This window comes from Vipera ursinii, assembly GCF_947247035.1.
Source record: "Vipera ursinii genome assembly, chromosome: 1".
Lineage (NCBI taxonomy): Eukaryota > Metazoa > Chordata > Lepidosauria > Squamata > Viperidae > Vipera > Vipera ursinii.
The window spans coordinates 160,175,098-160,190,272 of NC_139512.1; the positions used below are offsets into that span (position 1 = coordinate 160,175,098).

The following is a 15,175-nucleotide window of genomic DNA, read 5'->3' on the forward strand; positions in this document are numbered from 1 at the left end:
GCAAAACTCCACGTAATCCCAAAGGGTTCACATACTTTTTCTTGCAACTGTATTAGAGCTCTACAAGGGAAGAGAGATGCCAGATATTCAAAATGGTTTCTCAAAACCTCGTCCGGAGAGCAGGAGATTCAAGCAACCGAGACGAAAGCTGAGTTTCCAAAACGGTTTAATAAGCAAAAGCAAACGATCTTCAAACGGAACAAAGCCAGCGTTGGCTGCTACCCGCATCCAACGCTGTTAAATACACATTGCATGTACACACCCACGCCCCACCCAGCCGCACCATCTTCCGCCCATCCCCTACTTAACTCCCGTTTCTCCCAAACACCTTCCTTTGCGACACGGCCCGCCACCCGGCACCCTCTACCTCCCAGGTGAGTCTCCTCGCGAACGCTCGTCCCATCGCCGCTAGTCACCACCCCCACCCCCGTCCCTGATCCCGGCACCCTCCCTCCTGTTGCAGACACACCTCTGCCCTGCTGCTGGGCCCCCCCTCGCAAGGCTGGCAAGCCCCCAATCCTTTCTAGTCGTAAACGGGCTCCGCTGCCGAAGGCCCCGCCCGCCAGCGCCGCAAGGGCCGAGTCACTATCTGGTGTGGGCCCATGGTCCTGTGAGGCTACCGTAGCCGGCAGGACGGAGCTGAGCCCAGGACCCTGCGAGGCCACCGTAGTCAGCAGGGCGGGGCCGGATTGCACGACGCGCGTGCGCACTGTCGGGGCTTCAGCCGGCTCGGCGTTCGTGTGAGGAGGCCGTTGTTGCTGCCGCAGCTGTTGGGCGCTCTCCTGACCGGAGCCGTTGGGCGTTCTCTCGGCCCGAGCCCCAGGAGCAGAAGACACCGGCGCCGGTGAGTGTCACGCCCGTGGCGCCGCTGGGCATCGAGCCCGCGGGGCGCGACATGCCGCCCCTCCTACCAGGGCCCCTCCTGCAGGGGAAGACATAAGAGGTAAGCAATCGTACACCCTGTCCGCGGTATTCCCCCGTCCTCCCCTCGGCTTACCAGGGTGCAACCGGTGAAATGCCCGTACCAACCGAGGAGCATGAACATCTGCATCCCCCACCCACGTCGCTTCCTCCACAGGATATCCCTTCCACCTGATTAGGTACTGGACGCCCCCCCTACGAACCCTGGAGTCAAGGATCTCTTGGACCTCATAATGGTCGCCATGGGTGGGCCCCGGCCCACCCTCCCCCACTGCCGTTGCAGCTGAGGTGGCAGGCTTCAGTAGGCTACTGTGGAACACTGGGTGAAGTTTGCCTAGGATCTTCGGTAATCGTAGCCGTACTGTTACGGGGTTACCTGTACCACCCGGAATGGTCCGATGTATTTGGGCCCTAGCTTTTTACAGGGAGCCTGGCCACGTAGATACTTGGTAGACAGGTAGACCAAGTCCCCCACCTTCGGGACTGCGAACGCTTTCCGTTTCCTATCAGCCTGCTCCTTATACGTTACCGCAGCCCGTTCCAATGCTTTTTTCACTGCACCCCAGGCCCCCTCAATCTGCCTCATCCATTCCTGTGGCTGACAGGGATCCTCGTGCCCCGGGCTGCATTCGGGGATGGGGACAAAATCGTTACCCATAACCACTTTGAAGGGGGAAAACCCCGTACTGCTATGTACAGCGTTGTTATACGCTACTTCCGCAAACGCTAAAAGATCCACCCAGTTGGTTTGCTGGTACGATACGTAGCAGCGTAGATACCGCTCAACGGCGGCATTGGCTCGTTCTGCTGCGCCATTGGTGCTAGGGTGGTACGCCGTACTGAGTCCTTGGGTTGACCCGATGAATCTAACAAATTCCTTCCAAAAACGACCCGTGAACTGTACTCCCCTGTCCGAAATGATACGGCGTGGTACCCCATGTAAACGGTAGACGTGAGTTACAAAGAGCCAAGCTAATCGACGTGCTGAGGGCAACCCTTTACAGGGAATAAAGTGGGCCTGCTTAGAAAATAAGTCCACCACTGTCCAAATAACATTATGGCCCTTACTTTCGGGTAACTCAACAATGAAGTCCATGGCTATATCCCGCCATGGACGAGTAGGGTCGGCCACCCTCTGTAGAAGGCCCAAAGGTTTTCCCACCATAGGTTTTGTGGTAGTACAAACGTGGCATCGCCGCACATAGTCCTCCACCGTTTTTGTCATGTGTGGCCACCAAAATTGCCGACGTGCCAAATGCAGGGTCTTCAGAAACCCATAGTGTCCAGCTTGCTTGGTGTCGTGACACCGATACAGCACTCGTTCCCGTAAAGGGGCTGGTACATAAATTCGGGTCCCATGCCAAGCTAAGCCATCACGCATGGCCACGAACTCTGGGTGGGCCTGTAACCAGGTATCCCCCTGAAGAGCCTTCCTAAGGTCTTCGCAGAACTCGTCCTGCGCTGCTAGAGCAGTGTTCCCATCTTGAACTGGACCTTCGGTAGGCACAAGCGCTTGTACAACATCCTCCCTCTTCCCTTCAAACTGCGGCATACGCGACAGCGCGTCCGCCAGGAAGTTTTTCCCCCCCGGAACATACTTCAATGTGAAGCGGAATCGACGGAAGTACAGTGCCCACCGTACATGCTTGGGGGAAAGCCGTCGGGGTGTCTGCAACGCCATCAGATTCTTATGATCCGTCCACACCTCAAACGGGTGGACAGCCCCCTCCAAGTGATGTTGCCACAGTTCCAATGCCCAGCGTACCGCAAAAGCCTCCTTCTCCCATATTGCCCAGGCACACTCTGCAGGAGACAACTTTTTAGACGCATAGACACATGGTTGAAGCACCCCATCGTTGTTTCGTTGAAGAAGGACGGCTCCGAGGGCAATGTCGCTTGCGTCGGCTTGGACCACGAAAGGCAGGGCAGGGTTTGGGTGTCGTAAGATCGGTTCTTTAGCAAAAAGAGCTTTTAACGTATCAAAAGCTCGTTGGCACTCTGCAGTCCACCCCACCCGTAATCCGGGACGTGGTTGTACTGTTAGCTGTCGTGTGCGAAGAAGGTCCGTAAGTGGCAGGGCTATGGCCGCAAAACAGGGTATGAATTGGCGATAAAAGTTCGCGAAGCCTAGAAACCCTTGCAACTGCCGCCGTGTCCGCGGGGCCTGCCACTGCTGGATGGCCTCCACCTTTTTTGGGTCCATTTCCACCCCCCCTGCAGAGATTCTGTACCCCAAATAATCAAGTTGCTGCCGGTGGAACTCGCACTTGGACAGTTTCACAAAGAGCCGTGCGTCCCGCAATTTAGTTAACACCCGCCTAACCAAGGCGACGTGCTCCTCCATCGTCTCGGTGTAAACCAGGATGTCGTCTAAGTAAACCAAGACCCCACGATATAAGAATTCATGCAAGACCTGGTTAATCAATTGCATGAAGATGGCAGGGGCACCCTGTAGCCCAAACGGCATCACCCTAAACTGGAAACTCCCCAGAGGACAGTTGAACGCCGTCTTCTACTCGTCCCCTGCTTTGATTCGGACACAATAATAGGCCTCCCTGAGGTCCAGTTTGGTAAAGACCCGGCCTTTAGCCAGGTGGGCCAACAGGTCTTTCATTAATGGGAGCGGGTAAAGGTGCTCAACGCACACCGCGTTCACACCGCGATAGTCCACGCACAGTCTAAGCCCACCATCCTTTTTCTCGCGGAACAGCACGGGCGCCGCCATCCTAGACCGTGCTGGCTGGATGAATCCCCGCTCCAGGTTCTTGTCGATGTACCACCGGAGTTCCTGCATTTCTTTCGGGGACATAGCGTACATCCGGGGTTTTGGTAGCTTAGCACCCGGTTCCAGCTCAATGGCGCAATCCGTGGAGCGATGAGGTGGTAGCGTGTCGCACTCTCGTTCATCGAAGACGTCCAACAGGTCGGAGTATTCACGGGGTACCTGAGCCTCTTGCGCTAACCCACCCGCACAGGCCCTCTCTCGTTCCCCCGTGTGTAGTGGACCCAGGAATGTGTGCTCTCGCGGAGGCTGTAGGCCCAACCCCAACCGGAGATGGCGGCAACCCCCCTCCCACCAGATCGTAGGGCCCCACTGATCCAACCATGTGAGCCCCAGAATAACTGCCTCGGTCATAGAAGGCACCACTATAAACCGCAAAGTCTCCCAGTGATCGCCCATCTCCAACTGGATCGGTTCAGTGACGTGAGTGACAGGTGCCCCCCCCAAAAGAGACCCATCCACCTGCTGAATGCGTAGAGGGCTAGCTAGCCGCCTCACCGTAACCCCCAGTCCTGCTACCACCGCTTGGCTCATTAGGCACCGTGTGCTACCTGAGTCAACGAGTGCTTTATATGCTTTCCTCTGACCGGTGCGGGGACTGACCAGCACCACAGGGAATACGAAAGGACAAACCGGAGCACTTACCATTGGGTCTTCGTCTAGATCCTGTTCCTCTGGACTCTCGTACGGTGGGGGCTGTGTTTCTACCGGCGTCTCCACCCGAACAGGAGCAGTTGGTCTGGAGACATCTCCGCCTAGTTGGTGAGCGGCCCGTGTCCGCTCCATGGATCTCCGGGTTCCGGTTCCCCGTGCTGGGGAGGCAGAAGGGGCTGGCCGGGCAGGAGGCAGAGGGCAATCGACCGCGCGGTGTCCTGGCTGGTCACATCTGAAACACCTCAGGACAGCCCGTGCTGGCTGGGAGGAAGGCCGTGTAGACGCCGCCACAGATGGCTCTTCCACTTTCGTCTTCTCGGCCGGCCGTCGGCTTCCAGAAGGAGGTTCGAACCGGCCTCGCACGTCCTGCAAACCCACGTCCAGCTCCACGGCCACACGGTACCACTCCTGCAGTCGCGCTGGAACGCCGCGGACCACACAAGCCCGACGGAGAGCCCCGTCCAAGCCAGCCCTAAAATGGTGGACAAGAAGACGCTCCGGCCACGAACGCAACTTCCCTGCCACCTTACGGAACTCCCTCACGTACTCCACCGCAGATCTGCCTCGCTGCCGTAGGGAAAGGATGTCGGCTTCGGCCCTCTGCACCCGGGAAATGTCCTCGAAACGAGTCCGCAACGACTCCAAAAACAGGCCAACATCCCCGAGCTCCCGAGCGTGGTCACTGTATAAATCGGCTGCCCAAGCCGCTGCCTCCCCTTGCAGGCAAGCTGTTACTGCCACCACCATAGCCCGCTGGGACACGTAAGCCTGGGCATACTGGTCCATATGTCCTATCACCTGGCCCAGGAACATCACCAGGCGGTCAGGGTGGCCATCATAAGTAACTGACAAAGGTGGAGGTCCCCATACCACTCCGGGTCCCCACGAAGCCACTTGCGGGCCCAACACAGGAGAAGCTCCAACTAGCCGTGTTGTCGACTGGCCAGGCCTACCGTCCGTCCCTGACCACATCCCTGCAGCACCTCGTCTGAGGCCTACAGGAGCAGAACCCTCACAAGGCATGCTAAGACCAGGTTGGTTCTGGTGGGATGGCGCATCCAGAGGTGAATGGGCCGGCGCAGCCCGTCCTGCCGGAGCCCCGGCAGGGGACCATTGGCCTGCCTCTTGGCCACCAGCCTCCCCGAACCTGGTCCGCAGAATGTCCATAGTCTGGTTGCCTGGGGTGGTGGAATAACTCCACTCCTCTCCCTCGTCCTCCACAAGGCACCGCTCCCTCCACACTGACAAAGGACCCCTCAGCCGGGGTTCGTGAGCCTCCTCGTATCCTCTATGACCCAGGGCAAGGCTCGGCCTCCTCCCTCTGCCGAGGCTCTGGCCCCCTGCCTCCCTTGGCTCCACCATGTAATCATCGAGTAACGATGGCCGCTGCCTAGGCCGAACCGCCGGAAGCACAGCCTCTCCCACATCCACTGTCCTGGAGGAGGCTACACCAGCCCCGGCCCCCATCTCAGGCCCGACCTCCTTTTCAGAAGCAGCCGCCGAGGCGGGCCCCTGCAATCCCTCCGCCATACAACTCACCCACTTGTCGCTCGGAAGGGAAAATGAAAGGGTGAGAACGCTGGCTTTCTCTCAAAACCTCGTCCGGAGAGCAGGAGATTCAAGCAACCGAGACGAAAGCTGAGTTTCCAAAACGGTTTAATAAGCAAAAGCAAACGATCTTCAAACGGAACAAAGCCAGCGTTGGCTGCTACCCGCATCCAACGCTGTTAAATACACATTGCATGTACACACCCACGCCCCACCCAGCCGCACCCTCTTCCGCCCATCCCCTACTTAACTCCCGTTTCTCCCAAACACCTTCCTTTGCGACACGGCCCGCCACCCGGCACCCTCTACCTCCCAGGTGAGTCTCCTCGCGAACGCTCGTCCCATCGCCGCTAGTCACCACCCCCACCCCCGTCCCTGATCCCGGCACCCTCCCTCCTGTTGCAGACACACCTCTGCCCTGCTGCTGGGCCCCCCCTCGCAAGGCTGGCAAGCCCCCAATCCTTTCTAGTCGTAAACGGGCTCCGCTGCCGAAGGCCCCGCCCGCCAGCGCCGCAAGGGCCGAGTCACTATCTGGTGTGGGCCCATGGTCCTGTGAGGCTACCGTAGCCGGCAGGACGGAGCTGAGCCCAGGACCCTGCGAGGCCACCGTAGTCAGCAGGGCGGGGCCGGATTGCACGACGCGCGTGCGCACTGTCGGGGCTTCAGCCGGCTCGGCGTTCGTGTGAGGAGGCCGTTGTTGCTGCCGCAGCTGTTGGGCGCTCTCCTGACCGGAGCCGTTGGGCGTTCTCTCGGCCCGAGCCCCAGGAGCAGAAGACACCGGCGCCGGTGAGTGTCACGCCCGTGGCGCCGCTGGGCATCGAGCCCGCGGGGCGCGACATGCCGCCCCTCCTACCAGGGCCCCTCCTGCAGGGGAAGACATAAGAGGTAAGCAATCGTACACCCTGTCCGCGGTATTCCCCCGTCCTCCCCTCGGCTTACCAGGGTGCAACCGGTGAAATGCCCGTACCAACCGAGGAGCATGAACATCTGCATCCCCCACCCACGTCGCTTCCTCCACAGGATATCCCTTCCACCTGATTAGGTACTGGACGCCCCCCCTACGAACCCTGGAGTCAAGGATCTCTTGGACCTCATAATGGTCGCCATGGGTGGGCCCCGGCCCACCCTCCCCCACTGCCGTTGCAGCTGAGGTGGCAGGCTTCAGTAGGCTACTGTGGAACACTGGGTGAAGTTTGCCTAGGATCTTCGGTAATCGTAGCCGTACTGTTACGGGGTTACCTGTACCACCCGGAATGGTCCGATGTATTTGGGCCCTAGCTTTTTACAGGGAGCCTGGCCACGTAGATACTTGGTAGACAGGTAGACCAAGTCCCCCACCTTCGGGACTGCGAACGCTTTCCGTTTCCTATCAGCCTGCTCCTTATACGTTACCGCAGCCCGTTCCAATGCTTTTTTCACTGCACCCCAGGCCCCCTCAATCTGCCTCATCCATTCCTGTGGCTGACAGGGATCCTCGTGCCCCGGGCTGCATTCGGGGATGGGGACAAAATCGTTACCCATAACCACTTTGAAGGGGGAAAACCCCGTACTGCTATGTACAGCGTTGTTATACGCTACTTCCGCAAACGCTAAAAGATCCACCCAGTTGGTTTGCTGGTACGATACGTAGCAGCGTAGATACCGCTCAACGGCGGCATTGGCTCGTTCTGCTGCGCCATTGGTGCTAGGGTGGTACGCCGTACTGAGTCCTTGGGTTGACCCGATGAATCTAACAAATTCCTTCCAAAAACGACCCGTGAACTGTACTCCCCTGTCCGAAATGATACGGCGTGGTACCCCATGTAAACGGTAGACGTGAGTTACAAAGAGCCAAGCTAATCGACGTGCTGAGGGCAACCCTTTACAGGGAATAAAGTGGGCCTGCTTAGAAAATAAGTCCACCACTGTCCAAATAACATTATGGCCCTTACTTTCGGGTAACTCAACAATGAAGTCCATGGCTATATCCCGCCATGGACGAGTAGGGTCGGCCACCCTCTGTAGAAGGCCCAAAGGTTTTCCCACCATAGGTTTTGTGGTAGTACAAACGTGGCATCGCCGCACATAGTCCTCCACCGTTTTTGTCATGTGTGGCCACCAAAATTGCCGACGTGCCAAATGCAGGGTCTTCAGAAACCCATAGTGTCCAGCTTGCTTGGTGTCGTGACACCGATACAGCACTCGTTCCCGTAAAGGGGCTGGTACATAAATTCGGGTCCCATGCCAAGCTAAGCCATCACGCATGGCCACGAACTCTGGGTGGGCCTGTAACCAGGTATCCCCCTGAAGAGCCTTCCTAAGGTCTTCGCAGAACTCGTCCTGCGCTGCTAGAGCAGTGTTCCCATCTTGAACTGGACCTTCGGTAGGCACAAGCGCTTGTACAACATCCTCCCTCTTCCCTTCAAACTGCGGCATACGCGACAGCGCGTCCGCCAGGAAGTTTTTCCCCCCCGGAACATACTTCAATGTGAAGCGGAATCGACGGAAGTACAGTGCCCACCGTACATGCTTGGGGGAAAGCCGTCGGGGTGTCTGCAACGCCATCAGATTCTTATGATCCGTCCACACCTCAAACGGGTGGACAGCCCCCTCCAAGTGATGTTGCCACAGTTCCAATGCCCAGCGTACCGCAAAAGCCTCCTTCTCCCATATTGCCCAGGCACACTCTGCAGGAGACAACTTTTTAGACGCATAGACACATGGTTGAAGCACCCCATCGTTGTTTCGTTGAAGAAGGACGGCTCCGAGGGCAATGTCGCTTGCGTCGGCTTGGACCACGAAAGGCAGGGCAGGGTTTGGGTGTCGTAAGATCGGTTCTTTAGCAAAAAGAGCTTTTAACGTATCAAAAGCTCGTTGGCACTCTGCAGTCCACCCCACCCGTAATCCGGGACGTGGTTGTACTGTTAGCTGTCGTGTGCGAAGAAGGTCCGTAAGTGGCAGGGCTATGGCCGCAAAACAGGGTATGAATTGGCGATAAAAGTTCGCGAAGCCTAGAAACCCTTGCAACTGCCGCCGTGTCCGCGGGGCCTGCCACTGCTGGATGGCCTCCACCTTTTTTGGGTCCATTTCCACCCCCCCTGCAGAGATTCTGTACCCCAAATAATCAAGTTGCTGCCGGTGGAACTCGCACTTGGACAGTTTCACAAAGAGCCGTGCGTCCCGCAATTTAGTTAACACCCGCCTAACCAAGGCGACGTGCTCCTCCATCGTCTCGGTGTAAACCAGGATGTCGTCTAAGTAAACCAAGACCCCACGATATAAGAATTCATGCAAGACCTGGTTAATCAATTGCATGAAGATGGCAGGGGCACCCTGTAGCCCAAACGGCATCACCCTAAACTGGAAACTCCCCAGAGGACAGTTGAACGCCGTCTTCTACTCGTCCCCTGCTTTGATTCGGACACAATAATAGGCCTCCCTGAGGTCCAGTTTGGTAAAGACCCGGCCTTTAGCCAGGTGGGCCAACAGGTCTTTCATTAATGGGAGCGGGTAAAGGTGCTCAACGCACACCGCGTTCACACCGCGATAGTCCACGCACAGTCTAAGCCCACCATCCTTTTTCTCGCGGAACAGCACGGGCGCCGCCATCCTAGACCGTGCTGGCTGGATGAATCCCCGCTCCAGGTTCTTGTCGATGTACCACCGGAGTTCCTGCATTTCTTTCGGGGACATAGCGTACATCCGGGGTTTTGGTAGCTTAGCACCCGGTTCCAGCTCAATGGCGCAATCCGTGGAGCGATGAGGTGGTAGCGTGTCGCACTCTCGTTCATCGAAGACGTCCAACAGGTCGGAGTATTCACGGGGTACCTGAGCCTCTTGCGCTAACCCACCCGCACAGGCCCTCTCTCGTTCCCCCGTGTGTAGTGGACCCAGGAATGTGTGCTCTCGCGGAGGCTGTAGGCCCAACCCCAACCGGAGATGGCGGCAACCCCCCTCCCACCAGATCGTAGGGCCCCACTGATCCAACCATGTGAGCCCCAGAATAACTGCCTCGGTCATAGAAGGCACCACTATAAACCGCAAAGTCTCCCAGTGATCGCCCATCTCCAACTGGATCGGTTCAGTGACGTGAGTGACAGGTGCCCCCCCCAAAAGAGACCCATCCACCTGCTGAATGCGTAGAGGGCTAGCTAGCCGCCTCACCGTAACCCCCAGTCCTGCTACCACCGCTTGGCTCATTAGGCACCGTGTGCTACCTGAGTCAACGAGTGCTTTATATGCTTTCCTCTGACCGGTGCGGGGACTGACCAGCACCACAGGGAATACGAAAGGACAAACCGGAGCACTTACCATTGGGTCTTCGTCTAGATCCTGTTCCTCTGGACTCTCGTACGGTGGGGGCTGTGTTTCTACCGGCGTCTCCACCCGAACAGGAGCAGTTGGTCTGGAGACATCTCCGCCTAGTTGGTGAGCGGCCCGTGTCCGCTCCATGGATCTCCGGGTTCCGGTTCCCCGTGCTGGGGAGGCAGAAGGGGCTGGCCGGGCAGGAGGCAGAGGGCAATCGACCGCGCGGTGTCCTGGCTGGTCACATCTGAAACACCTCAGGACAGCCCGTGCTGGCTGGGAGGAAGGCCGTGTAGACGCCGCCACAGATGGCTCTTCCACTTTCGTCTTCTCGGCCGGCCGTCGGCTTCCAGAAGGAGGTTCGAACCGGCCTCGCACGTCCTGCAAACCCACGTCCAGCTCCACGGCCACACGGTACCACTCCTGCAGTCGCGCTGGAACGCCGCGGACCACACAAGCCCGACGGAGAGCCCCGTCCAAGCCAGCCCTAAAATGGTGGACAAGAAGACGCTCCGGCCACGAACGCAACTTCCCTGCCACCTTACGGAACTCCCTCACGTACTCCACCGCAGATCTGCCTCGCTGCCGTAGGGAAAGGATGTCGGCTTCGGCCCTCTGCACCCGGGAAATGTCCTCGAAACGAGTCCGCAACGACTCCAAAAACAGGCCAACATCCCCGAGCTCCCGAGCGTGGTCACTGTATAAATCGGCTGCCCAAGCCGCTGCCTCCCCTTGCAGGCAAGCTGTTACTGCCACCACCATAGCCCGCTGGGACACGTAAGCCTGGGCATACTGGTCCATATGTCCTATCACCTGGCCCAGGAACATCACCAGGCGGTCAGGGTGGCCATCATAAGTAACTGACAAAGGTGGAGGTCCCCATACCACTCCGGGTCCCCACGAAGCCACTTGCGGGCCCAACACAGGAGAAGCTCCAACTAGCCGTGTTGTCGACTGGCCAGGCCTACCGTCCGTCCCTGACCACATCCCTGCAGCACCTCGTCTGAGGCCTACAGGAGCAGAACCCTCACAAGGCATGCTAAGACCAGGTTGGTTCTGGTGGGATGGCGCATCCAGAGGTGAATGGGCCGGCGCAGCCCGTCCTGCCGGAGCCCCGGCAGGGGACCATTGGCCTGCCTCTTGGCCACCAGCCTCCCCGAACCTGGTCCGCAGAATGTCCATAGTCTGGTTGCCTGGGGTGGTGGAATAACTCCACTCCTCTCCCTCGTCCTCCACAAGGCACCGCTCCCTCCACACTGACAAAGGACCCCTCAGCCGGGGTTCGTGAGCCTCCTCGTATCCTCTATGACCCAGGGCAAGGCTCGGCCTCCTCCCTCTGCCGAGGCTCTGGCCCCCTGCCTCCCTTGGCTCCACCATGTAATCATCGAGTAACGATGGCCGCTGCCTAGGCCGAACCGCCGGAAGCACAGCCTCTCCCACATCCACTGTCCTGGAGGAGGCTACACCAGCCCCGGCCCCCATCTCAGGCCCGACCTCCTTTTCAGAAGCAGCCGCCGAGGCGGGCCCCTGCAATCCCTCCGCCATACAACTCACCCACTTGTCGCTCGGAAGGGAAAATGAAAGGGTGAGAACGCTGGCTTTCTCTCAAAACCTCGTCCGGAGAGCAGGAGATTCAAGCAACCGAGACGAAAGCTGAGTTTCCAAAACGGTTTAATAAGCAAAAGCAAACGATCTTCAAACGGAACAAAGCCAGCGTTGGCTGCTACCCGCATCCAACGCTGTTAAATACACATTGCATGTACACACCCACGCCCCACCCAGCCGCACCCTCTTCCGCCCATCCCCTACTTAACTCCCGTTTCTCCCAAACACCTTCCTTTGCGACACGGCCCGCCACCCGGCACCCTCTACCTCCCAGGTGAGTCTCCTCGCGAACGCTCGTCCCATCGCCGCTAGTCACCACCCCCACCCCCATCCCTGATCCCGGCACCCTCCCTCCTGTTGCAGACACACCTCTGCCCTGCTGCTGGGCCCCCCCTCGCAAGGCTGGCAAGCCCCCAATCCTTTCTTGTCGTAAACGGGCTCCGCTGCCGAAGGCCCCGCCCGCCAGCGCCGCAAGGGCCGAGTCACTATCTGGTGTGGGCCCATGGTCCTGCGAGGCTACCGTAGCCGGCAGGACGGAGCTGAGCCCAGGACCCTGCGAGGCCACCGTAGTCAGCAGGGCGGGGCCGGATTGCACGACGCGCGTGCGCACTTTTGGGGCTTCAGCTGGCTCGGCGTTCGTGTGAGGAGGCCGTTGTTGCTGCCGCAGCTGTTGGGCGCTCTCCCGACTGGAGCCGTTGGGCGTTCTCTCGGCCCGAGCCCCAGGAGCAGAAGACACCGGCGCCGGTGAGTGTCGCGCCCGTGGCGCCGCTGGGCGTCGAGCCCGCGGGGCGCGACATGGTTGTTGAAAAGACTGAGGAGCATGAGACATTATTGCTGATGCATGCTGGATAACTGACAAAGCCAATTGACTCAAAAGAGGTCAACATATGTTTCATTGATTATAGAAAGGCCTTTGATTGTGTCAATTGCGCCAAGTTTTGGAATTTGCTTACAAAAATGGAAATCCTAGACCTAGACTATCTCATTTCTTCGTGCAAAATCTATACATGGGTCAGGAAGCCCTAGTCCAGAATACGGCAAAACAGAGTAGCTTTAGGTTGGCAAAGGAATCAAACAAGGCCGTATATGAGAAGGAGAAACGTCAATAACCTCCATTCTGCTGATGACACTACTCTTATAGCCAAGAATCTACAAGCAAGTCAAGTAGCCCAATGAAAAATTGAACTAAAATGAAATACAAAGACCAAACTTATAGAAAGAGGTACAATACCTAGTTTTAGATTTGACATTGAAAACAATGAAATGGTAGATAGCTTCTGCCTTTGAGGATCAACTCTCAACAGTAAAGGAAGCATCCATCAAGAAATATGCCTGACTAGTACTTGGTAGAGTAGCCAGAAAAGCTTTGGAAAAGATATTCTAATTTCTTTTGTATTGGGCATCTAACAAATGGATCATCAAACAAACAAAGAAATGGATTACTGAACAAATGAACCCAGAGTTTTTATCTGTGGGATAAATAATCAGGTTCAAATTATCATACTGGATGTATTATGCAAAGACTAACCTATGCAGAAACTCTTTGAACTATGGTGCTGGAGAAGACTCCTGTGAGTCCCTTGGACTGCAAGGCGATCAAACCGGTCAGTCCTAGAGGAGATCAACCCTGACTGCTCTTTAGAAGGCCAGATCCTGAAGCTGAAACTCAAATACTTTGTCCACCTAATGAGAAGGAAGGACTCACTGGAGAAAAGCCTAATGCTGGGAAAGATTGAGGGCAAGAGAAGAAGGGGATGACAGAGAATGAGGTGGCTGGATGGAGTCACTGAAGCAGTAGGCGTGAGCCTAAATGGACTCCAGAAGATGGTAGAGAACAGGAAGGCCTGGAGGAACGTTGTCCATGGGGTTGTGATGGGTCGGACACGACTTCACAACTAACAACAACATGCAGAAACTATAATCCTGGAAAAGGTGAAAGATAAGAGAATGATCAACAGCAAGGTAGATGGACTCAATTACAGTGGCAATTGGTGCACCATTAGAAAACCTAAGGGATCAGGTTGAGGACAGATTCTTCTAGAGCAGGAGTGGGCAATTGATTTTCCCAAGGGGCCACATGAGAAACTGGAACTGTTGTGAAGGGCCAAACCAACAGGCTAGATCTAATTCGGCCACTGGGCGCCCATGTGTTGTAGGAGGAGGGAGCACAGAACTTCGCCTTAGCCCTGCTCTTCTACCATAGGCGCAGAAAATCTCTTTCTCTCGCCAGCCAACTAAAGGAATGCACTCAGCTGCTCCCTCCCAACACAAACTCCATTTCCAACTGTGGTCGTAAGTCAAGGAAGTCTTATAGTAGTCACTGCATCAGTTACCAGAGGTTTCCATACCCAATACAAAATGCTGGTGTTGTCTTACAAAGCCCTAAATAGCATAGCACTAAGCATCAGATCCTGCGTTGCCAAAATTGAAACTAACTTTCCAGGAAGATTATCGTAAAAAAAACATATTTAGGTTAGATGAGGACCACATTGACCAAGTAGCTGGATTCCCCTTTTGTGGTTACTATAATCTAGCATTTAATAAAGTTGTTAATGCTAACTATTCCACTATAACCAGGAGTGAATGTTTTGGATCACCACATAGTGTATTACTATTAATTGTATAGAAAGCTTTCTAATTTTTTTATTAAAAAAGCTGTATTTTTACTTTGTTGTAACCAACTAGAGCGTTCAGATGGGTGTGTTTAAAAAAACCTGTCCAAAAATAAATAATTAGCAATGTACAGTATAATAGAGAGAGCAATACAGGATAGCAAAAGAGAATATTGAATCCTGACTCCTAAGATACATTACCAGCATGGAGTGACCAATTTTATCACTTAAAAAGTATAACTTTTGTTTTTACTCTGAGAGCTGAAATATATTTAGTATAATAAATCTAAAGAACTATAATTTATAGAAAGGCACATTCTGTACAATAGAAAATATTCTTTACTGTACAATCATTCTACTATAATCATCTCCACAATATTTTATATTCATTTTCCATTTTATAGCCAAATGAAAGACTGTGTAACATATCTGGAAAGCTTTAAAAATGTTACTAAAGGTACCATTGTATTTACAAGGTTATCCACAATTTTTTTGCTACAAAACTACTCTATAGATAATGTTCACTTACTGATCTCATTCAAAGTTACAATAGTGTTGAAAAAATAAATTTAGACCAACTTTACAGTGGAATGGAGACACTGGAGAGAAAGGGATTTCAAAGAAGTAATTTGCTCTTCCGCACATCGAAAGCAATGATTTCACAATAGCAGTGGGAAAGGGTCAGGCAAAGGAGATATTTTCTACAGAAATCATTTGCTTTTTTTTTCCTTCCCCAACCCTGCCAGAGCAGAGAGATTGGGGAGAAAGG

At 55.4% G+C, this 15,175-nt stretch overlaps 1 protein-coding gene across 4 annotated transcripts in view; it reads right to left on the reverse strand.

Moving 5' to 3' along the window:
- LNPK (lunapark, ER junction formation factor) overlaps window positions 1-15,175 on the reverse strand; it is a 78,967-nt gene that overhangs the window by 42,843 nt on the left and 20,949 nt on the right. The gene's annotated exons all lie outside the window — the stretch shown is intronic.